General features: G+C 60.1%; 2 long non-coding RNA genes across 4 annotated transcripts in view; one reads left to right on the forward strand and one right to left on the reverse strand.

Moving 5' to 3' along the window:
* The window catches only part of LOC107508843, a 143,271-nt gene extending 131,050 nt beyond the window's left edge, over positions 1–12,221 (forward strand). For both annotated transcript variants that reach the window (XR_004952572.1, XR_001596391.2), the window contains exons 3-4: positions 9,878–9,992; positions 10,251–12,221. This is a non-coding gene — a long non-coding RNA (uncharacterized LOC107508843). The remainder of the gene's footprint in view (positions 1–9,877; positions 9,993–10,250) is intronic.
* LOC107508844 lies at positions 11,260–15,775 on the reverse strand. 2 transcript variants are annotated; one of them, XR_004952573.1, is made up of 4 exons: positions 15,377–15,775; positions 12,195–12,338; positions 11,499–11,698; positions 11,260–11,347 (listed from the first exon to the last, which is right to left on the reverse strand). It is a non-coding gene; the product is annotated as an uncharacterized LOC107508844 (long non-coding RNA). The 2 variants fall into 2 exon arrangements; XR_001596393.2 differs by lacking the exon at positions 15,377–15,775 and having other exon boundaries at positions 12,195–12,481.
* Positions 15,776–23,248: the final 7,473 nt, after the last annotated feature.

The following is a 23,248-nucleotide window of genomic DNA, read 5'->3' on the forward strand; positions in this document are numbered from 1 at the left end:
ACTCACTCCCAGAGCCGGCCACGTCCTCTGACTCTGTAAGTTCGGCGCAGTTTGCGCATGTGCCAGTTAATTCACCCAAGCAGCCTGATGGGGAAGGACGCGGGGCACAGAGAGGCTAAGGGGTTTGCCTGAGGCGGCACAGCCAGTTGATAGAGGAGGCAGGACTTGACCTCAGGGGCCTGGGTTCTGAGTACAGCCCCGACCCACCGGGTCACCAGCTCCGCCACCAGCCGTTCTCACGTATCTACGACGTTTCCATGGTCACCAGGCCCCTGGTGGACAAAGCCTGAGCGCGCTCCTTCCCCTGGGATGGAGGAGGCCCACGGTCTCTGGACAGGACGGGGCTGCGGCCACCGGACCCCATGCTGCCCCCTCTGCTGAGCAGATCAAGTTTGGGTTGCCATCTTGGCTGTGCTGTCTTCCCGGCCTTTGGGGGCGGCTCTTCCGCATGACAGCATGACAGTCGTGCCCATAGCCCACACTATGCAGAGAAAGTTTCATCTCATTAGTCAAATTAAAACTTACTTTTGAACTTGGTATATCTGTGTGATAGACTCCAAGTAAATTATCATTTTATTTATAGCTCCCCATCTTCCAGAAACTGAAGCAGCAATATGTTATCTGGCTCATAAAAAAATAAAAATAAAATAAAATAAAATGACACCTCAAGCAGTGCAGCAACTAATTAGGGAGACGTCCAAACCGCTGCTAATTTGAGACGCTGAAATGTGCACCAGCGGCCGCCGAGCCGCGCTCCAGAGAGACCAGCTGCCGCTCAGATTTCACATCAAGTCAAACAATTATTTCGCCGGGTTGAGTGAGCTTTGTAAAGGCTCATTACAACACAGTCTTTCAATTGCCTTGTGGGGCATTCAGCCCCAGGATGGTCAGGTGGTGTCGGGGAGTCCTGCGCTGGGCACTAGGCGGTACCTGCATGAGCCAGCTGTGCATGGCAGGCTGTGACAGTGGCCCAGAGCCCTGGGCCAGGCTTAGGAGGAGGAGGGGCAAGGCAGCCGGGTCTGCATTTGTGGGAACCCTCGTTTAATTTTTGCCTGCCAGCGTTGTTAATTTTTTAATTTGAAGTACTTTTAGATTTACAGGGTATGACAGAATCGGCGTCCCCAGGTCCCTGTGTCAGCATCTTACAGAAGCGTGGCGTGTGTTTGTGCCGGGCACGGTTTAGGTACTCAGGACATGTGTCAAGAAAAACAATAGCAGCCTGTGATCTGAGGAAATATGCAGTCCCCTGGGGCCGGATGGCATGAGAAAGGACGTGTGGCCATGCCGTGGGTGCCCGATGACCGGTGGCCGCTGCAGCAAATACTTGCAGTCACGAGGATGTGGCCACGTGACTGCCCCCAGCGCTGAGCCGTGATGGTGGGAAGGCGGGGTGGGCAGTGCTCACGTGTGTGTGACCCGGGGTGTGCCACCCTGTGCGGGCCCTGCGCAAGGGGGCAGCAGCATGAGGACAGTGGATGTGATCTGGTTTTGCCTCTGGGCTGAGTGAACCCAGTGCACAGTGTCTGTGGCTTGGATTCTTCTTTGGCACTTTCTCCCACAGTCCCAGCAGGAGGGTGACCCTGGGCGTCCTGTGTGACCCCAGCCTCGTGGCTAGAGCCGAGTCCTCGGGGAGTTTCACGGCCGATTCCAGTCAGCGTCAGCCCGGAGGGCGTTTCATCCTGCTGCCTGCCTGTCCTAGTGGGGCCCCCAAGCCAGGGAACGTCGCCGGGAACAGGTGCTGAGATGAAGGGCACCTTGACGTCTCGCTTATAAACGGCTCGGTCTGGGGCGGGTCGCACGCAGTCCGGTGTGTGGGAGGGGAGGGCACCCGATGCCGCCCGCCGGCACTGGGAGCCGCAGGCGAGAAGAGCACGAGCCAGTGCGCACTGGAGTTCGCCGTTTTCGGAGGTGGCGACAGTCTTCTGTCTTGAGGACTCGAGGGAACAGTGTGAGGGAGCCACCCCAGGAAACGCGAAGTCTGGAAATGCGACCCGCGTGGCTGCCTTTCCGCCCGGACCCTCACGCCCGTCCTGGCCCTGGCTGCCCGGCACACCGCGTCTTGTCCCCGCGCAGAGCCGGGCGGGCTGACCCTCCCACAGAGCGGGGCTGGAAGGCGCAGGGCGGGAGCTCCGAGGACGAGCTTCCTCGTCGTCCTCAGCAGTCTCATCAGAGCGGCCGAGGGCTCCACCAGCTTTCACTCCGTGTGGCTTCTGCTGGCTCGTCCGGCTCTGCCTGGCCGCTCCCCATCGGCATGTGGCCGAGGTGCCCATGCACGGTGCTGAAGGAGTGACCTGCTGGACACTGCCCCTGTCCCACATGGAAGATGCTCGCTGTGGTCTAAAGCGGTCGTCTCCAGGTGTGGTGCCCGCCCAGTGGCAGCAGCGTCACATGGACACACGCTAGAGACGCAGGTTCTCGGGCCCTCTAGACCTCGTGCGTGAGACACTCGGGGCCCAGATGTGTGAACAAGCCGTCCGGGGACACGGCGACGCTCACTCAGGGTCGACACGCACTCAAGGCCCAGTCGGGATAACCTGGCCACGAGCAATGCCTCTGTGAGGTCAGGGTCATCTGCACTGTCACAGTACTCAGAGGCCTGGACAGGCGGCTAGGGAGAGGGGGCCCTGTGGGAATGACTGAGGACGAGGGCCACACATGAGCGTGGGCTGCAGATACCACCCCCAGCTCCAGGGCCACACCCAACTTCCCGGCTCATGCGTTTTGAAAATTTACTTTAAAACTAAACACGGTACACGTGAGGTGTTTGACATGATGCAACATGCACAGTGCAGTGACTGCGAGTGCCCAGCGTGTTGATGGCCGTCCCCTCACACAGGGGCCACCGCCTCACACAGCGGCTGCCATCTAGCATGAGGATGACTGGCAGCCGCTTCCTCAGCGAGTGTCCAGGGTCCAGCAAAGTGTCAGTGACGCCGGCGTCCACTCTCGCCCCTCCAGCACTGCTGCGCGCTCTACCCGGACCCGCACGTCCCTGCCCGGCTTCCAGGTGTCCACCGTCTTAGGGGCCACACAGAAGTGAGGTCGTGCGTTTTGCTTTCCGTGTCTGGCTTATTCCCTTTAGCGTCGATGTCGTCCAGGCTTGTGCACGTGGCCGCAGAATCTCCTTTGTAAAATCTGAGTAATAGTGTGTGTGTGCGTGTGTGCGCGCGCCCTCACCCAGCCATCTGCTGACGGACACGAGGCTGCTCCACGTCCCCGTCCCTGTGCACGCCGCAGGCATCTCTTTGACGTCCGACCCGTTTCCTCTGGGCAGACTCCCAGAGGCGGCCTTGCCGGGCCGTGTGATCCTTTCTTCGTTTTCCGAGGAACCTCCGTGCTGTTTCCAGCGGCTACACCAGTTTGTGATCCCACCAGCCGTGCGCGTGGCCCCTCTCCCCACGTCCTCCCGACCCGATCGCTTTCTTCCCCTTTCGTAACAGCCGCCTAACGGGCGTGAGGTGACACCTCCTGCGGCTTTGATTTGCATTTCCCTGGTGACAAGTGATGCTGAGCATCTTTTCATAGGCCTCTTGAACATTCGTATGTCGTCTTTAGAAAAAAACATAATCGGTCCTTTGCCCGTGGTTTAATCAGGTTGTTTGCGATTGAGTTGAGTTCCTTATATATTCTGGGCATTTACTCCTTATCCGAAAGATGTTTTGCAAATATTTTCTCCCAGTCTGTAGATTGCCTTTCCGTTGTCTAATAGCACAGACTTCAAACTAGTGGGCGTTAGAAATATGGGTCTTTGTGGCTGACACAGAATTTAAAATTATTTTAAAATAGTTGCCTACTTTTAAAATTGGGATTTTTATGTAAAATTTGTATTTCTGGCTTCTGAAAAATCAGAAAATCTGACCACTCTGGGCTCGTGGTTCCCACATGACCTCAGCTGGCTGGAGCTGAGGGCACGTTCTCCAGACCCGCCGCACTCCCCACTCCTCCCCGCTGTGTCCCCGGACTGGGCTGACTGTCAGCCGCCGCCGTGTATCTTTGTGCTTGTCTGGCCATTTGTTTCCTTTTGCATTTGGGGGAATGCAAAAACCAACTCTTTCTCGCGTCCATATTATTCTTATCAAAAGCGAGAGGATACAGAGCAAGGTGGGGCAAAGGCCCAGGGGAGATGCCACAGGGCTCATTTCCCGGTGAAAGTGAAGCGTGAGCGAAGATGTCTGATCTGAGAGCCAGACGCAACTGTCCTGGGAAGGGCACCACTTAAGACGGCATCTGAGCGTACACTGGCCCAGGACACGGCCCCTGTGACCACCCGTCGGGCCGCAGCAGCAGCTCTGCTTCCTGAATGCCCCTCCCTTGGCGCGCACTTTAATCATACCTTTGTTTCCACACGGTTATGGTTCTTTTCAGCTCGCCTGCTTCCTTCGTGAAGCGCTCTTCACGAAATTTTACTTTTCCTAAATCTTGCTGATCTGTAATTCTTTACTGTGCCAGCAGTAAACCGAGGACCCCTCAGTGCCACTGGAGCAACTACAGATTTTAGATAGCTCCAGCAGTAACACAGCCATCAGCATGCCACCTGCCAGGTGGCCTTGGGCAGGGTAGATGTCCTCCCCGAGCCACCGTCTCCCGTGCCTGACGCCACCAGCAATAACTGTGCTGTTCAGCAGGATGGCGGCCTCAACTGCACTGGAAAATCTGTGCACGTTCTTAGCACGGGGCCTGGCTCATCGAAGTGTCCATTGGTTTAGCTAGTTACCCTTTTTAATTTAGTGCCACGTTCTCACGAAGCATGACCCTGGCAGGGTTCTCTAGCCAGCAGCCTCGGGGGCAGAGGGCAGAGCGCGTCGGGGTGGAGGAGGGGCTCGGAGGTCGGCATTAGGCAGCTGGTTCTGCTCCCGGTTTTTCTCAGCTTTCCCCGGTGAAGTATCTTTATGTAACAATGCAGGTGCGGGCTCTTAGTTTTTAAAATAATGACTCCATTTTTAAAACTACCCCTGCTCATTATAAGTTAATTCAAATAATGCCAAAGTAAGGAGAAGGAAGTAAAATAAATCACCCAAATCTTTACACCTAAAAATAACCACTGTCAACATGAAGGGCAGTCATTCCAGAAAGAGAGAGATGCTGTAATAAATGGAATTATAGGGTATGTGCTACTTAAATAAGTTATTAAAATTTCTTGAATTTAACAGAAGAAAAAACCATTTGAGTAAAATTGAAGATTTGCTAAAATGTAAGTCTTCACTGTAACTAGTGTTCCTTAGGAAACCTCTAATGTTAAGGGGGAAAAAATCACAGAGGTAGGAATCGATTTTTTTTTTTTTTTTTAACTTTTTAGTTTTGGACAGTGCCGAGCGACTCCCGATAGGGAAGATGGAAAACGCCGGCACACACGTCCCCACCCCGTGTCCCCAACCCTGCCGGTGTCTGCGAATTGCCTGTACCTCTACTTCACCACTGTTCATTGCTTCGTGCTTTGTTCTGGAGCTGTGAGACCCAGGCTGTGGGGTCCGGGATCTATAACTCGGTGGACTCGCCGCTCACAGGGCCCTCGCCGGAGCCCGGCCTGCCTCGCCGTGTCTTCCCGTCACGTCATTATTCCTGGTGAGCTCAGGCAGCTGTCACTCCCGTTTATCCCTCCCTGAAGCACGTTTGCCCGTTGCCTGTGTGCTGAGTGACGTGAGGGGTGTTTTGGAATCACAGTTCTCTCTGAGACCTCCGTGAGCAGGGCCACCGCTGCTCCCGACCTTCAGCACCGTGGCGGGGACGCAGACCGCCGTCGCTCGCTCTCGCGCTGGCTTGGGGAGGCGCCGGGTCGCTCGCACCAGGCCTTCCTGGAGAACGCAGTCTTCCGCGCCAGACGCTCAGTTTCCCTTCTGCTTCCGGGAAACTCCCCTGACGGAGCTGCCCACCGCGTCCTGTCCTTGTCACGTCCTCTGCGGCGGGGACACTGGCGGGGCTGGCGCGGCCCGTGTGCCCCAGCCGCCTGTGCGGACGCTCGTTTCCGGCTCACTTCTCCAGTCGTGTCAGGCCTGCTCGTGTCACAGCAGTTTCCAGCTCCAACTCGCTTATTGCTTGGTTTCTAAATCACTGTTCTGCACAAATGTTGCCTGGTCGCCGTGTCCCGCCTTGGCTGTGTGTCTTCCCGATACGCCATTCTTTGAGGACCTCCTTTTGTCTGAATTCCCGCTGTGCCGACCTCGTTCTAGTGGGGATCGTCACCAGGGAGCACGGGTGTGCTCCCCCAGAGACGGGTCCTCACCTCCGGGGGCCGTTTCCTGGCTCCCCCGGCCCCCGCGGTAGTCTGGCTGGCACCGTCGCTGTGATTTCTGTCTTCTTGTCCCCACTTCCTCAGAGGGTGTGGCCGAATTTTCCCTTATTCGCTTCCCAGGCTCGTCCCAGGGCTGGGATTGTGTTTTTTGGCTGCTTTTCTGCAGCGTGAGCCAGGTGAGCTGGCAGGTGGGGACAGGTGGGCCTCGGGGCCAGGACAGCAGACGCCATTCTGTTCCCAGGGGCTATAGCCCTCGACTGGGTCCACCCGCCACGTGGGACGTATCCCGGGGACACCTTCTGCCTTGGAGCTGTTCCCCAGTCTAAGGAGGTGACATGAGCCTTTGTCCCCATGGAAGCTGTCATACCCTTTGCTCTCGCCTCAGCACCTGTGCCCAGCGGGGCTGCCTACGTGACGGGCCCCACAGCCAGAGGCGGGAAGGAGCTCCCGCCTCTGTCCACTCGCGGGATTGAGCTGGGGACATCCCGGGAGCATTTGAGAGTGTGTGGCCTTGCCAGGACCACCTCTGCGACGTGGGGGGGAGGGGGCAGGGGACGGGGTACAGGAGGTCAGGAGTCCTGCTGCCCTCCAAGTCTCGTTTTCTTCTTGGTGGCATAATTCAGATATGGCAGCATTGCCTACTTGTCCTCCCCGCCTTGGTGCCCTGACTGTAGTTTTACTGGTCACCCTTTGAGTGACTTGCTGTTTGGTGGCTTTTTTTGGTGCTGAGGAGCGCGTCTGCTACAGCTCACATTCTCGTCTCTCCCAGGAGATCTTATGCTAAAGGCCTTAAGAAGTCGACAGAGGTGGGGAGAGCACAGCACTTGGCAATGAGAGGGTGTGACCGAAACCCCGGTGCCTTTGGTGGCTGCATTTGTGGACACCTTTCTACTGTGAAGTAGCTGTGGTAACAGCAACCCCGGGCCGCCTACTCCGCTTGGGCACCTGGCTGTGCTTCCTGGGGACAGGTGCATTGGTGGCCAAGGCAGGGCCTCCTGCCCGGCTGGCTACCTCCCCCTCCCACCCCCGGGCTCCGTACCCCTCGACTCCTGCTGCAGGGCGAGGTGGACGAATGCACTCGAAGTGGCGGCTCCTTTTGTCCTCCCGGGGAGGACGCGGGGAAGGCGGCTTGTGTAGAACCCTCATGCCGTTCGCAGGCAGAGCTATAATTATTTCATTACGTTTTCTTGTGAAGTGTGAAAACTCTTTCCAAATCCTCTTAAATTAGTTAAATATAATATTCAGTGAGACAGCAGACAGAGCAATGCTAATTGGAAGTGGAGAGGTGTTTATAGGTTGCAACGGTGCAGCAGATACGACGAGAACCATGTTGGGGTTCGTGCCACTGCCCGACACCCTCAGGTTTGCGCTGTGTTCCCGCAGCTGCTCCCGGCACCCGGGGCCTGCTTGCCTTCAAGCACATTCCTTTGAATTGAGTCAAAGGACATGCAATTTCATTCTGTTTGCCATATTTTGCCCTATGAGGTTAAGGACAAGGGAGAACTTTAAACAATTCATGTCACTCTGGAGAGGTCATTGGTAAAATCGGCACCCAGACTGTCCCTGGTCTTGCCTGTGACAGTCAAGGCTGGGACCGCTGAACCATCTGGGCCAGGCCTCCAGCAGACCCTTTGGGATTTCAGTGCTATAGATACTGCAGGACACAGACACAGTGGTCACAGGGCTGGAGCCCCTACGTGATGAGGCTCTTTAACGCTGTGGCCAGTGTTTTAGGTCTGGGGGCAGATGTCAGCAGAGTAAGCAGAGACCTCCAGCTGAGCCTGTCGGGCCGAGCGTGACGGCTGACTGTGTCAGGAGCCCGAGTGGACGTACATCACTTGGTTTTACCTCCCTCAGGGCTGAAACTGTGGGCCCGGCTGGCATCGTCACATCTCCTCGTGTGCTTGGAACACACAGGGCCATACTGCCAACCATCCCTTTATGGAACAGGCTGGCAGCTCTGGTTTAAATAGAAACGAACTCTGAACGGACAGTGGAGAGATGAGTCCATCCTCCTCCTGTTAGGACGGGAAGGGAAGCAGGGACGTCACCTCCCTTAGGGACCATAGTACGATGACGGCTGTTCATGCCATTTACTTCCTGTAAAGAAGACAGTTGTGACACAGTGGCACTCTGGGGTCCCAGGCCCGTGTTCTCAAAAGACGGCATGATTCCATGTCCCTGGCCTCTCAGTGGCCACGGCTCTGGAGCAGGGCCGTGTGTGGCCTTGGGGATACTCTGCGAGCCCCACTGTACGGGGAGTGGGAAGATGGTCTGTGCACCTTCACAGATTTGAGGTCGGGACACAGGAGCGATGGGCGCTGGGTACGCGTCTTCCATTCCTGTGCCCTGCCCCTCCTCTCTGTCCTCGACCCTCTCAGCATCGTCTCCCGGTCTCGGTCACCACGTCTGCACAGGGTGGTACTGGTTTCTCATCTGAGACGAATCCAAGCAGGCCTCCCCCGCGAAGCACAGGCGCCGGGTATGTGTGTGTCTCCGGCTGGGGGCCTGAGGGACTCCTGGCTGTGCGAGGTGGCCGCAGGTGGAGGGAGGAGCAGGGCCACAAGGCATTGGCTGTGTTGGGGTGCAAGACAGTGGACCCGAGTGTGAGTCCCAGCCTGCGTGCGCACCTGTCTCTCTCTGGGGGGGAGCCGACCACAGTGCTTTAAAAATGAGAGCTGCGTGAAATCACGCAGCCACGGACGTCTGTGACACGTGCTCGCTGTCAGGCGCCGTTCTGGGAGCTTTCCGTGTGTGCGCCGACTTTGGGGGGAAGGCAGGTCTGGGCTGCAAACACAAGCTCCACCTCGCAGCCGTGACCCCCCGGTCTAGAGTAGGCAAGGACTCGTGGGCTGGAAAGGCAGTCTCCTGGGACACCGCGGTGCCTCTGTACCCGCGGCCGCACCCCTGCCCTCACTCCCGTCCCCAGCACTTGCCCTGAGTGTGTAACGTTTCCTGCCGTGTCACCTCTGCTTCGCGCTGGCTGCCTCTGAGCGAAACCCAGGGAGGGGTGGCAGAGAAGGCACACAGGCTTAGCATGCACGATGTCCCCAGGCCACCCGGAGAATGAGCCTTCTGCTTGTTCCTGGTTCTTCACAGCTGAAATACGGTCACCGTGGGGAGCTGGAGAAATAGGTCCACCCTTTTCTCCCCCCGAAAGGATTGAGCCATCTTTTTCCTAGTTGTCGCCTGCCACCCCTGCTGAAAGGTTAATCTGTCCCTCTGCTCCATGAGAGCATTTGTCACCGGAACCACTGATGGAGGGCCAGCCCGTCCTCCGCCGTGTGCAGTGTGGTGGGGGGGAGGTCGGCGGCCCTGCAGGGAGGCTGGTGGAGGGAGGGAGGGGCTGGGAGGGATGGACCGGTGTTGCTGCGCCAGGACTGGGGGTGAGCTTGGGAGCCACAGGCTCAGGAGAGAAATGGGTTCGACAACCAGTCTGGTCAGAGTCCACTGGACTAACTTCCTGAGGTAGAGCTGGCACAGGAAAAACGACCCTCAGCTCAGGTTGCAGACACGGCTGTCGTCCCCACAGGTAAGTATTGGTTTCGAGACCTGCTGCCCTCCTTGCAGAAGTGGTGCTGTAATTTAGTGTTATGTCTGGGCTCCGTCAACAACCTGAACCCCTGTTTCTGTCCCTCCCTCCCGCAGGACTGGAGAGAAAGGCCCTGCAGGCATCTCCGCTCACTCGGCGTCTGGCTGGAGGACCCCAGCGAAGGGGAAGACATACCCTGCTTGGGGGAGGAGGCAGCCCTGGGCCAGAGAGGTAAGTTGTCACGTGCAGAGGCCTGTGTGACAAGCTGGGGGTGGGGGGGTGAGTGAGAAGGGCCAGTAACAGGAGTGAAAGCCCGGACACGGTGCTTGCAGTGGAGTGGATCCTTGACATTCTGTTTCCTGTAATAATTGGGATTATTGGTTGTGAGTGACAGAAAACCATCTGTATCAGTTGGGGTCTCAGCTGGAAGCAGACAGAACATTTAATTTGGGTGATAAGAGTGGAGTTTAATAAAGGAACTGTTTACAGGAGTGTGAAGGAAGGCACAGCGCGGGACAGCACCCCAGGGAACGGGGACAGTGGGGCGCCGTGACCACGCCTGGGCCTGAAGGGGCGCGAGAAAGCAGCTGCCACCAGGCCCAGAGAGAGAGGACGCCGGCCTCCCCGGGCAGTGGCCACGTCGGAGCAGGGCGGTCTGTGACTCCAGACGGCAGGGAGAACGCAGGCAGCTGCCACCTCACCCTGCATCGAGCCCATGGGTGAGTGAGTTCATCAACTGTGGGAGCAGGCTGGCTCCAGACACTGCGGACGCCAGGCACCCCTGGGAGTCTAATTTTCAGGCCATGGATGAGACTCCAGTGCCCTGGGTGACCACTGTCCACCCCGCTGGGCACTCAACCCCTGTGCAGAGGCTGGGTCTTTCCCAGCAGCACCGCCTCACCCAGGCCCATGCTGCGCCCCATCTCCACCGACCCTCACCTAAGCATCCTGAGCCTCCACTTCCTCATCTTCCACATGGGGACAACCCAGGTAAGCCAGGTGTGGGCAGAGGGTGAACGGAATGAGGGCCAGACTCGGGGACGGCAGAGCCACACTTCTTGGACTGACATCCTGAGTTAGCCACGGCCAGGCTGGTGACCTTGGCTGTGTTGCATGCGAGCCTCACCTTCTACCTCTGTGAGGTCGGCTGGTGGTGGCACCTGCCTCACAAGGTGTTCACAGTGGGGTTGGGGGACAGTCCAGGCGGGGTCTCGACACAGCCAGCTCCTGCAAGCGTTGGGTGTGTCGGTGTCATTCATGGGTGGCCGCTCAGTCTCCAGTCAGGTGGGAAGCACTCTCAGGGAGGCAGGTCTGACCTGGGGTCCTGGGGGTGCAAGGCTGATTCTCTGGCTTCTCTCCTCCGCCTTGAGGGTGCACCGCCTCCTGACGCTGCCTCTCCCCTACTGGCCGGGTTCCCTCGCTATGTGGAGAGGTGGCAGTGCCCATGTCCTCACTGTTCCCTGTCGGGGGCACATCACCGAGGGTGTCTGGTGAGAGCCAGGACGTGCCCAGTGTGTGGATGTCCTCAGGGGTGGAGGTCGGCCTCCTGCGGCTGACTGACTTCCTCTCTCTGGGAGATGTGCATGCTGGGAAAAGAGGGAAATGCTTGTTTTTATTTCCTTTATCCATGAAGTCAAATAAAGGTGCGATACGTATTTAAGCAGTATGGACTGCCAAACTCAGTCAGATGGGGAAACAGCTCTGTGACCATGCCTCTGAGATTTAGAATCACGTTACCTCACATGTTGTTGGAACGACAACAAAGAAGTGAGTGTGACGTCCAGCTCCGGACAGCATGACACTCCCAACCGCAGACTAGGAGCCAGGTCCCGGCTGCACCCGTCCGTCCAGGCCACTTAGCTCAGCCCCTGATCTGAAGGTGTGGGATTTCCTTCCATTAGTGCTGGGTGTTGAGAACGCTCAACAGGATGTTCTGTCTGGAAAACAAGTGACGGACAAAGCCGGCTGAAAGCCTGGTCCGCCCACCTCGCTGGTACCCGCTGCTAAGTCCGTCCCAGCACCTGGGTTGCAGTGAGGCGCTGGCTCCCCTCTGCCTCTGGGGACTATGCTGACCTGGACCTGTCACCACGCACACAGGTGGCTGGGGTCCTTCCCTGCCTCAGCCCATCAGGTGCCTGGGCTGGCCTTCACCTCGTCCTCAAGATGGAGCGCGGAAGCCCCTTGGCGAGGAAGGTGGCAGTCCACACGGAGCCTGGCTGGGTGGACTTGGCCCTTAGGTGCTTTGCTCAGCAGTGCTGTCCATGGGCACCGGCGGGCAGGGAGGAGGCTGGGTGCTAGTTCCGCCCCCTCCTTGGGACCTTCCAAGTCTTGCTGTTCCCCCTCGGACTCTGTTCACCCCGGCCCTGAACCAGAGTCCCGCTGCTGCCGGCAGACGTTGCCACCTGTCTGCCGGCTTAGAAGACGGCGCCTCACCTTGCAGCCTGGGGTCAGGAGTCCAGAGAGGTCCCCACGGGCTCCTGCCCAGCCAGGTCTGGGCCACGTCTTCCTAGGCCTTAGGGAGGGGCCTGCACCTCTTCTGGCTTCTGCAGCTGCCTTCTTCCTTGGCTCAGGACCTGTCTGTGCAGAAAGCCAGCAGTCACATCACCTTCCCTGACCCTGACCCTCCTGTCTCCCTCTTACAAGGACTTGGTGATGACGTTGTGCCCCAGATCCCCTGGGACACTTCCCATTGCCAGACCCTTCACTTAATCACACCCAAAAATGCCTCTTGCCACGAAGGTGGCATATTCGCAGGGTCCGGACAGTAAGACAGGGCATCTTTGGACCTGTCATTCTGCCCACCGCACCCCCATCTGGTCTCTCACCTTCACCCCATCCTGTTAGTCCTGGGGTCTTGCACTGTCCTTTCTCTGCCCTTCCTGCTCTGAAACCCGTCGCCTGCCACTGATTCAGGGTCCGACTCTAACGGGGGCACGGTCTCGGGTCAGTGGGGTGGACGCTGCTACAGGAACACCGACGTCCACCCCACCAGAGGGGCTGACAGACGACAGGGCGCTGGGAGGACAGAGGCGCTGTGGGAGGTGCGCGCGCACGCGACGAGCACCCAGGCAGGAAAGCTCATCGCGTCTCTGCTTGTTCCCATGAGAGACCAGTCTGCCCTCGGCGGGCCACAGGGGCCACGTGTACGTATCCGAACCCAGTGCAAAGGCCGGGGAGACGGGGCGTGCTGGTCGGACAAGCCAGTGTCACATGCCTCCTGGAGGCTGGGCCCAAATCACACGCCACGACAGCGGAGGGCGGCTCCCCGAGGGAAGCCGAGGCACAACTCCCAGAGGAGGGGGCTGTGTGGCGGGCAGACACGAGGCGTGCGCGCTGAGCCTCACTGTCCCCGTGCATAAAGGTCCCCTGACGCTGGACGGCCGCCTCCCACAGCCTTCACACCTTCCACTTAGACGACGACGACGGACAGGCGAGGCTCAGAGGAGCCAGGTGGCAGCTCGGCCCTTTAAAACCTGCTCTGGCTGCATCAGGGCTTTTGAATCTGAGTTTGGCACAACTGACACTTTGAGCCAAACAGCTCTGCAGTGGGGCGTCCTCCACCCCAGGGGTGCTGAGCTGCGCCTCTGCCTCTGCTCCCTGGGTGCCAGAAACCCTCCCCAGGCTGTGACATCACAACTGTCTCTAGATTTTGCCAGATGTGACAAGGACAGTCACCCTGGTGGACGGCGTCGATCGCCATAAATGCCCAATGAGAACCTGGGCTGTGTCCCTTGCCAGCCCTTCACCGCTGGGTGAGCGCGCATTTCCTACCGGACATGAATGGGTCAAACGTCCACCACCACCAAACACTGCTGAGCTCAGAACTGCAGCTGTCTCAACATTCCTGAGCTGATTAGGTCCCTGCAGCGGCCACTGCATTTGGATCCGCCCCCCTCCCTGGGCTAACGACGGCCACACAGTCCTGCAGTGGCCTGTCTCCAGAGCGGGACCCCACTCCCGTCTGTCCTGGGCCCTTGAGGGTGACTCATGGATGCACGTCCGGCTGCTCTCCCGTCCCCGAGCTGATCCTTACTGAAAAATGGGGTCCCTGCCCAAGGGCGCTTGGAGCGAAGCAGCCCTGCCTGAACCCACACCCACGGGGCCCCTTGTCATCCGTGCGTCCCCACTGCCCAGCACATGGCGCAACGAAGAGTAGCTGATCAGTAAGCGCTGAACAAAGCACTCGTCCTCCAGACCGCAATGCCTCAGAGGCTGGATCTGGGCAAAGCCGGGGGGCCTAGGTGGCCCCTGAAGCGCAAGCTCCCCTGCCAAGCTGCCCACCTCATTGGGGTCAGTTTGTTGGTCTGCACGTGACTGTGTTTTATCCGGCCAGACTGAAGTGTTGGCAGAGAGCCACGGGAATGAGTTGGGCAGGGCAGGCCCCCTGGCTGGCCCCCGTCCCCTGTCACACAGCCGTGCCCCCCCGAGCATTTGCGCCGTCTCCTGCACACGCCAGGCATCCGAGCGGGGACTGTGCCAGGACGGCTTCGTCCCATGAGGACGCCCTAACAGGCCGGCTGCCTCGTGGGCCCCACTCAGCCTGCGGGGCCGCGTCCTGGCCACGCTGTCCAGTTTTGTCCTTCCTCGGCCTTGCGGCTGCACAGGCAAGTCAATGCTGGTCACAGGGCCCCTTCCTTCCCCCTTCACCGCGTCTGACTCTGCCCCACAGCTGTTTGAGAGCACACCTGCCAGGACTGCGGGGGCACTTTCCAGGCCCACTGTCCGAGGCCCAACACGGCAGCCCTGGATGGCCTGGGCCTGGGGGTGAGAAAAGGCACAGGCACCTCTCCTTGGGGCTCACTTCTCAGACCACACAGGTGTCCGCTCAGTGCCCACCGGCCAGCGGAGTCCTCCCCGACGCAGCTCTGCCCCAGCCCTGCCAGCACGTGCCGCAGGGGGGCAGGGTGGGGCCTGGACACCGCAGGGTGGAGGTAGTTAAGGGCCAAAGCTGGCTGGGCAAATGCTGGCCTCCCTTCCTGTTTTGGGCATAAGCAAACTGTGCCCGCCTTGGGGAGCCACTGCACCCCGCCCCACCCGCAGCAGGGGGTGCGAAGCTGCTAACGTGTCCCCAGGCAAAGGCAGCCGCTGCTCAGGCCCGTGGTCAGCACAGCAGAAACCCCCTTTCAGGGGTCGCGAGGGGACGCCAGGGATTCCGTGTCAGGTTGGGGGAGGGGTGGGGTGGGGACAGTGGCACAGCAGGCTGATCCTGAGCTGTGACTTAGGTGACACAGAGCCTGGTACCTGGTGATGCTGCAGGAGCTCAGGAAAACGACAAGTCTGGACACAAACGGGGTAAATGTGGCTTCAGAATCAGACCCCGCGAGGAGCTGGGGTTGTATAAAAAGTCTAAGATTTTATCCCCTTCATAGTGGCCACCAAATCAGTCATCTGTCACATGTCAGGGACCGTGTGAAGTCCCCTCCTATGGCAGACACCGCTAACTGCACACTCACACTCATTCTCCTCTACGCCTCGGTCACAGGCCTGTGACTCTGCTCAGTATGGCGATTTCATACACAGAAACAACACTCCCCGGACTCCCTGTGGCTAGCGGTGGTCACGTGACACACTCTGACCAGTGAGGTGCCAAGGACAGAAGCCTGCTGACCACGCACCTGGAAAAGCTTTGCCTTCACTCTCGCGGCCTGGAATGTGGGTGTGATGGCGGTCAGGACGCTGCAGCCACGTTGTGATCAGGAGGAAAAGGCACAGTGAGGACGGCAGAGCAGGGCCCCCGTGTCCAGGCCTCGCGGTGACGGTGGCGTGCACTGCCAGCCCATTCCTTGTCCTATGAGGGAAAAAAAAACTCTTCTGACTGGGCCACTGTGTCATTCGGATAAACACAACCCTCAAAGATGTGCATTATCGCCTGCAGTCCTCTGGCAAACTCCTGAGGTGGGCGCTCACTATGCCCGTTTCACAGGTGGGGAAAGAAGCTCGGAAAGGTAGGTGTGGCGGGCGGGAGACTCATGGCTACCGCTGCGTCCACCTCGCTCTAGATCTGTCTCATGACGACTGTGCTGTTCTGCCTACTTCCGGTCTCCCGGAAACGAAGCTCGGCTGACAGACGGCCACTCTGATAGCTTCTCGTCTCACTCCTTCCTTCCTTCCTGTCTCCTTGGCTTCATCAGGAGGTTCGGGCACCAGGGAAAGGCGGTCCTGACAACGGCTCCAGCACTTGACTGGCGCGTCGTCTTTCTCTCCGTCTCCCTCCCCTTCCTCTCGCTTTCCCTCCCCCTCCCCTTGCTCCACGCACACGGCAGACGTTCCCGTGTGCACGTCACATGTTGGACTTGGGGATGGAGACTCATGCGCGAGTGACTGTCTCTGCCCTTCGGTGACTCCGTTTTGCAGAGGGGGCAGCGAGTGAAGATGAATGCCATGTGTGGCCACAGAGCGCCGTGGGGGCCCCTGGCTCACAGCAGCAGGCGTTTGCTCTCATGCTCGCGTGGAGCCGGTCTGAGGGCCGGCAATCGCTCAGACCATTCTCTTCCCCTGGTGGGTCACAGGAGCACAGGAGTGCACGCCCAGCCAAGCCTCTGCCTGCGTCGTGCCCACAAACTTCCCATTGGCCAAAGCAGGTCACCTGGCCAAGCCCCACATCAGTGCGGCAGGAAGCGTGAACATTTGCCGAAAAACACATCAAACCACCAGCGGAGGGATAAGCAAAAGGATAAAGGTAGTGCAAACATGAGTAGCCAAACCAGTGTGATCAGGGAGGACATCCTGGAGGAGGTGGGCCTTTAGCTGAAGACATGAACTAGGAGGGTGTGCTGCCCGTGTCAGAGAGTCCGTGGCCCTGGGGCCACTGGGCGGCGAGCATCTGGACGCCCTGTGCAGGTGCAGGGAGAGGCACTTCTGGAAGAGGAGGAACAGGCCCAAGGCGCGTCTCATGGGGCTGGCGCTGGAGGACCCTGGGTCAGGCTGCTGGCAAGGAAGAGACGGCGGGAAGCAGGGGAAGGACGAGTTACAACGGCACCTTTGAAGTTCACACAGGAGCCGGCACAGATGGTGAACACGGGTGAGGCCCTGGAGTGGGGAGACGGCAGGGCCCACTTGGACCCCCAGGAGAGGCGCTGAGGGCTTGGAAGAGGAGAGAGTGGGGGACGGAACGAGACACCTAAGAGGCGCACGCCTGGGGCACTTGAGGCGGAAGGGGAGGGGCGGGCGAGGAAGACTGGGGCGCTCCAGCTGCTGCATCAGCACCCGTCTCCTGAGGACTCGGCGTGAGGCCAGCGAACTGGAGGTGGAGAAAAAGGAAAGAGGGAACTTTCACAAATGACAGGCTGGGAAGATGATCTTGATCGAGGCCAGCGTCCTTGAGCGGGCCACAGAAGGACGTGCGCGCCAGAAAGGAAAGTGGTGACTACCGGAAGTCATCACAGGAGATGCAGCCTGGCCTTTTTAGGAGGGTTTTTGGGGGGTGGGGAAAGAACTGAGGTTTTGGAGGCAGACACACGAGGGTTCCCACACCCCCAGGTTCTGTGACTTTGAACAAACCCTTCCCCGGGACTAAACATCATTGAATTTCATCTTTCCGGGACTCAGCTTCCCACTGTATAAAATGGGAAAAGTCCATGTCCTGTGATTGTCATGAAGTTAAACAGGACAGTGGATGCAAAGTCCTAGCTCAGGGCCTGACAGAGTCAGCTCTCCACAGACAACTTACGTGAATTAACTCACTTTCTTCTTCAAAATAACTCTAAGAGAAGGGAACCGTCGCAACCGGCACGCCCAGAGAGGAGACAGGACTTGCCCAGGTCGTCTGACCCAGAGATGGCACACGGCCCCGCCTGCTCCACAGCCATCCTGGGGCGTCCCACCTGCGCTGCTGCAGGTGAGGCAGTGCGGAAACAGGCCGCTGCAGGGGCAAGGTCTGCGTCGGGGTGGTGAGGCTGCGCCGAGCTCCCACCCCCACCCCCGCGTGCAGCCCAGGGGCCTACGGCGCTTAGCCAGAGGTGAGCCGGCGGCGCAGGCTGGCACCAGCCCGCCTTCGGTGACCGGGTGAGTGCTCCGACAGGGCCAGGGCCCTGGAGCCGCGGACACCCCCTCGGCAGGGCTGGAGCTCGGGGCTGACGTGGGGCGGCCTGCTCAGCACCGCGGACAGCTCCCTGCAGCAGGCCTGCGGGGCTGGGACTCACTGGTGCTGCCTTTGTTGAGCCCAAATCAGATTTGATAGGGCCATTTACAGAATTTTTCTATCTGTAGACTATACATACACGTTCTCATGTGAAACAGGCTTCATTTGGTTCTCTCAGAAAACACTCAGTTTATCATCAGTTTACAGTACACTTGCACAGGGTGCCGTTTCTCAACGTTCACACGGAGCTCTATGGTGAAAACGTCAGCTCTGGGGTCGGGCAGACCTGAGGTTCCACCCCAGAACGTAGTTCCTCGCGTAGATTCGAGTCTCGCCACACCACCAGCTCTGTAAACACCGCCGAGCCCCTCAGAGCGCCCTTCCCGCGCCACGACGCGGGGATGGTGATCGCCTGACCGCGAGAGAGCGCTAGGCGGATCCGGGGAGAAGGGCCTGGCGGCGACCCCAGGGGACGCTGTGAACGCTGCTTTGCCGCCGCTGACCCTGTGCGTTTCTTGCTGGGACCAGGCCCCGCGCCGTCTGCACCGTCCCCGTTCGGCACTCCGCCCGCTCTCGGGGCGCAGGGCGCCTGCTGCGGGCTGGTGTCGCTCTGGTCTCCGGGAGTCTCGTGGGGAGCACAGCAGACGAGACCCCGATCTCACGGGCTCCCAGTGAGAGGGACGACCCCACGACAGTCCCCTCTCCTAGAAAAACCACTCCCGCCTCGCGGATTGAACACGGCCTGGAGAGGTGGGGGTTCAGGTGTCCGGCTCCCCTCCCAGCACCCCCTGGCACTTCCCTTCATCCTGCTGACCCACAGGGATGACGTTCCCAACGTCCCTTCCCACCTGGCTTGGCCCAGTGGCCTTCCGGGATCTACCTGGTGACCGCTCTGTCTCTCAGGCCCCTCCTGGTGCAGGAGTCAGTCCGGCTGCCCAGGAACCAGGGAACGGCCGCGCCTCCAATGACCTCCCTGTTTCCTCCCAGCCGGAGCGCCTCGCTCGGTGGGGACGGCGCATCTCCTCCCTCAGCAAAGGGCAATTTCCAGCTAAGTGCATCTGATTTAAGGCCCCAAGAATGGCTGTTAAGCACGTGAATGGGGAGAAACGTGTATGAAAACCGTGGCTGCCCACAGTCTCCAGGCAGCGTGTGGCCACCAACCACGGTTCTGCAGCCCCAGGCAGCCAGGCTGGGTGCTCATCGATTCCCCTTACGGATCCGTGTGACACTCGACGTGATAAGGCTAACTCTGCACGATTAGCTTCTCTGTATTGGGTATCTGACTTGGTTTCCTTCTCAGACAACTTCTCCCATCGATTTTCAATAGGGCGCTTTCTCAGAGGGAGGCATAAGGCTCTGGTCACGCAGGGGCCCCATGGCGGCCCCGTCCCCACCCCAACGCCCACCCAGGGTGGGAGCGACATGCTGAGCACAGCTGGGGACACCCCTGCCCCGTGCCCGCCGGGGAGGCCACAGTGGTGAACACGAGCGAGGATGTCGGAGTATGTCACACCTGGGCTGGACGTCCAGCCTGTCGTCCGCTGGACGGCTGACCCTGACAGCCACGGAAGCTCTGACCTTGGTTTCCTCAGCAGTAACTGAGCACAGTGGCACGTGCTCTGTGCCCAGCGCCTGGTCCCCCTTCTGACTCTGGCCCCTCCCCTCTGGAACGCGCTATGCTCCTGCACGGCCCCGGCCCCGGCCCTTCTCCAGGCCACCCTCCCCGCGCCTCCTCTCACGTGGGACCGTGAGTCCGGGCAGTGGGGACCTGAGGCCCACGAGCAACGAGGACTGTGGCGGGGCTGTGTGCACGCACATGCGCTCTGCCAGGTCCTGCCCCGTGATCCAGGCTCGGAGGAGACGCCCTCGTGTCAGCCTCACCCGGCTCCTCACCCACCCCCCGAGGCCTTTCTTCCCAAGGGTCTGTGGTTCCAGCATGTCTCAGGTTCACGGCTAGGGACCGCGCCCCCCACCCGCTCTACTTCCCACCCAGTGAGCGAGGGTGAGCAAGCGGGGGGCCCCGGGCTCCCTCAGGCCTGCCCGCAAGCGCCGGCGCCAGGTCTCCGGCCGCGCCTGGCGCTTTCCAGCGCCGGCCCCCTCCTGGGGATCGCACACAGCTCTGACTGCCAGGCGTCCTACCCCTCCCCACTTTACGGCCGGTGACGCGCTAGAGAGGCTCAGTAACCTGGGGACGCTCACGCAGCGAGGACTCTGCGCGGTCCGTCACCACCGGGCTTCCCCGTGGGCCGGGGCCTGCCGCCTGCAGTGCAGCCCCGGGGATCTCCTCAGTCCAGGCCGCCGCCGTGCTCTGCCGGCTCCTCCGATCTGGCCCTCGAGCACCACGCCCACCTGCTCTGCACGTCCCTCCGCCCCCGGCCTCAGAACCAGCGGTCTGTCCGAAGGCCCCTCTGCCCCCTGCCCGCGGACCTCCAGGGCCTTCTCACTAGTGCGCCAGGCCGCCACGGCCCACCGCGGTCTGAGGGTGGCGTCAGAACACCTGGAGAAGCGGGTACAGGAGGGCGGTCATCTGCCACCGAGACAAGCATGAGCCCCTGCAGCTCACACCTGACTGACATAACGCAAAGGCTGCACCCCTCTGTGAGATGGCGAGGACAGCCCCATGCCCAGCCACAGCCTTCCTCTGGACGTAAGACCGAAGCCATGCGCCTCGGCGGGGACACGGTAAACCTGCCCGTCATCCAGCGCTGCCTTGACACTGTGAAATGACGACTGTCTCTGCTGCGGGGAGAGGAAATTGCCCCCCCCAGGCGGCACGAGCACCAGGCAGAAGCCACCGGCTGCTCGTGGCAGCAGGAAGCACGCTCCACGCCAGGCCGGCGTGGGGATCGGGGACGCGGAGCGCGGGGACGACCCGGGGGGTGGGGACCTCTGTGGAGCAGGCACGCGGGGCCGGCTGTGGGCTCACGAGGGACACCAGGGGACCCCCACGCCCGCGCCTCAGGCTCTCTGGAGGCGGCGGCTGGAGGACCAAGGGCTGCGTTGCGCCGGGCCGGCCGGGGCAGCTGCAGCGAGAACAGTGGGCAGCCCGGTCCAGCCGCGGAGCAGGCTGAGCCAGCACCGGCCCCGAAGGCCTGACGCGCGCCCGTTCCCGGGCACGTCCTTCCGTCTCCCATCCTGCGCACAGTACGCAGCACTCCCTGACACCCTGAAGTGCGGGAAAAGGCGAGGAAAAAACAGTCAACTAAACCTGACGGGGACGGCGAGCACCCCAGAGGCTCCTGGGGACAGACGGCACGCACGGACAGACGGCGGCCGCGGACGTGCAGGCTGCGTTCTTTCGGCGGATGCACCAGGCAGAGGGATGAAGAGTTCACCTGAACACGGGTCAACAGAAACTGACCCAACGGAAACCACAGACGACAGTGCAGGCGGCGGCGGGGGAGAGCTCTGACTGTCCCGGGGCGGTGACCCCTGCCGGGTCCCGTGCCCCAGCCTCGCTGGAAGAGCCCCTGGCACCCTCGGTCCCACCACACGTTCCGGCCCCTCGGCGGTCCACAGCCCGCGGGCTCCAGCGTGAGCCTGGGTGGCCTGGACTCGCAGATGCTAACAATATGAGTTGAAATCTGCAAAGTGTCACCTCCGAGCCGCGAAAACTGGCCTCACTGCTCAGAAAACGGGCTCCGCATCTCAGTGGCCCGCAGCCCCTCAGGTCGGCCGCAGTGCAGCTGACCCAGACAGGGCCCGGCGGGTGGCTCTGCTTCCAGGTGCACGTCCACCAGGTGGGGGCAGACTCTGGTCTGTCCCACGCAGCTGGCTCCCCGGTACTGGCAGCCACCCAGGGCATGAGTTAGAGAAAAAATACACATGGCACTACCAGAGCTGGGAAGGGGGCCGTTGTCACAGGCACAGGGACCACGGCGATGGGGTTTCACATCGGGGGAGAGGGAAAGGACTCAGCTCTGAACACAAGGAAAAGTGGGAAACTAACCAGGGAGCCGGGGATGGGGGTCAGCGGCTGGACAGTCACCAAGAGAGACGTCGGGCTGGGCGGGGTCCTGGCCTAACAGACCTGACAGGACTTGCTGACGGCAGGACAGGGGACCCGACCTCACCTGGCACTGGTGGAGGGTGAGGAAGCCGACTGAATGTCCGGGGTGGTCAGATGACAAGGGCGGGGAGGCCGGCCAAACTGACAGCGGGATCTCCGCCCCCGTCGGACGACACAGCGACGAGCCCAGAAAGCCCAACGTCGGGGCCTGAGCAGCCCAGGGGGCCTGAGCGAGTTTGGTCGAGGAGAGGCTCCGCCACGGGTTTGTGTGGCATGTCGGCAGAACACCGGGGCCGGGCCGGGGCACACAGCCGTCCTCAAGGCTTCTGGAGTCATCTCTGGATGTCTCTTGGGCGAAGTGAGTCACACAGCCCAGTCCAAAGGGCGTGGAAGCAGCACTTGAAACACCCAGCCCCGGCGCTGCCTGTGTGGGCTCGCTCGGCCTCAGTTTCCTCTCGTAAGACACGGATTTCACCTCGGACTCGATGGTGCTGCTGTGAAATCACGCGGGGAGGACGCAGGGCGCTCAGCCTCGCAGCGAAGGCGCAGTCGACGTGCAGTTTCCCACCGCACTTGTTCATCTGATGAACCTGTCGCAGGACCCACTGAGCAGAATGTACAGGAACCGCCGTCACACAAGCTCCAGCACGTAGGGGAGAGAGTGGCGTGCGCAGAGCCCTTTCACAGTGAGGGGTGGCTCTGCGCCGGAACCTCCTGAAATCCAGATTCAACCCGACCTGCCACGACGCAGGAAAAGGCCATCGATGGAGACAAAAATGCCTTGGGTGAAAGCTGCAACACCAGGCGTGGCAGTTTGGGTCCCCAAGGTGCCCGTCACAGCGGCTGGTGTCGGCCCGGCCTCCGAGCGCCGGCGTCAGACCTGGGCAGGGTCTTCGGGGCGGTGTTTCTGTGGAGCTCATTTCGCTGAGATCGGCACTGCGCGGGGCTGTCCTGTTTGAACCCCTGGCCCCCCACGGCCTCAGAAGGCCACTCCGGAAGTACGAGTGGCTGTGTCCTGGAGACCTGCCCGGTTCTACCTGCCGCCTGGCAGAGCCTTTGGTACGTGCCGGTACCAGGCCTCCGATTTTGCCACTGACAATGGTGTGATGGCAGGTTCAGGAAGAACCAGGCTTTGGTAGTTGTCATTACAACTTCCAGCCTGGAGTCCCAAGGTGTGTAAGCGCCAGCTCCAGCAGGGAGAAAACCTGAGCCTTTGATGGTGAACCTGCATTTCAGGTCAGGTTGCCAGAACAATTACAGGATGCGCAGGTAAATTAGAATTTCTGGTAAACGACAAATCATTTTTTAGTAACTGCCAATTTTACACTAAAAATATTTACTGTTTATGTGAATTCAGTCAGCTGGATGTTCTGAGTGTTTACTTGGGATATCACACCA

Source organism: Rousettus aegyptiacus, unplaced genomic scaffold, assembly GCF_014176215.1.
Source record: "Rousettus aegyptiacus isolate mRouAeg1 unplaced genomic scaffold, mRouAeg1.p scaffold_m13_p_8, whole genome shotgun sequence".
Taxonomy (NCBI): Eukaryota; Metazoa; Chordata; class Mammalia; order Chiroptera; family Pteropodidae; genus Rousettus; species Rousettus aegyptiacus.